This window comes from Micropterus dolomieu, unplaced genomic scaffold (genome assembly GCF_021292245.1).
Source record: "Micropterus dolomieu isolate WLL.071019.BEF.003 ecotype Adirondacks unplaced genomic scaffold, ASM2129224v1 contig_2131, whole genome shotgun sequence".
NCBI classification, from domain to species: domain Eukaryota; kingdom Metazoa; phylum Chordata; class Actinopteri; order Centrarchiformes; family Centrarchidae; genus Micropterus; species Micropterus dolomieu.
Genome location: NW_025731121.1, coordinates 1 through 924, shown reverse-complemented (window position 1 = coordinate 924; position 924 = coordinate 1). Strand labels below are relative to the sequence as shown.

General features: G+C 42.0%; 1 non-coding gene across 1 annotated transcript; it reads right to left on the bottom strand.

Moving 5' to 3' along the window:
- Nucleotides 1-236: 236 nt before the first annotated feature.
- Nucleotides 237-325, bottom strand: trnay-gua. The gene is given in 2 exon segments: nucleotides 237-272; nucleotides 289-325. It is a non-coding gene; the product is annotated as a tRNA-Tyr (tRNA).
- Between the last annotated feature and the right edge of the window lie 599 nt (nucleotides 326-924).

Sequence of the window (924 nt, the reverse complement as noted above, 5' to 3'; positions counted from 1 at the left end):
CCTTCTAGCGCTGGATGTGGACAAGCTAAGCTTGTCTGAACATATCAAGCAAAGAAACCCATCTCGGCTTCTAAATAATTGCAGAAGAACTACACAGAATTGGCATAACATATCTTTGTCTGTGTGTTTTACCTTCTAGCGCTGGATGTGGACAAGTTAAGCTTGTCTGAACATATCAAGCAATGAAACCCATCTCGGCTTCTTGTTTTGTCAGTCGGACACAAACATAAAGCACCTCCTTCGAGCCGGAGTTGAACCAGCGACCTAAGGATTTCTGACATTATGAATCTACAGTCCTCCGCTCTACCAACTGAGCTATCGAAGGGAACGCATCACTTTTGAGAACACCCAATAACAAGGACGTGGACATAACAGAAACCTTTATTACACTGTGGAAATGCTTGTTTAAAACTGGTTCATTGTTGACTATAGTCAGACTTACCTGCTTGAAATAATTGCAGAAGAACTACACAGAATTAGAAGAACATGTCTCTGTGTTTCACCTGCTAGCGCTGGATGTGGACAAGCTCAGCTTGTCTGAACATATCAAGCAAAGAAACCCATCTTAGCTTCTAAAAAATATCAGAAGAACTACACAGAATTAGCAGAACATGTTTCTGTCTCTGCGTTTCACCTGCTAGCACTGGATGTGGACAAGCTAAGCTTGTCTGAACATTTCAAGCAAAGAAACCCATCTCGGCTTCTAAATAATTGCAGACGAACTACACAGAATTGGCATAACATATCTTCTGTGTGTTTTACCTTCTAGCGCTGGATGTGGACAAGCTAAGCTTGTCTGAACATATCAAGCAATGAAACCCATCTCGGCTTCTTGTTTTGTCAGTCGGACACAAACATAAAGCACCTCCTTCGAGCCGGAGTTTAACCAGCGACCTAAGGATTTCTGACATTATGAATCTACAG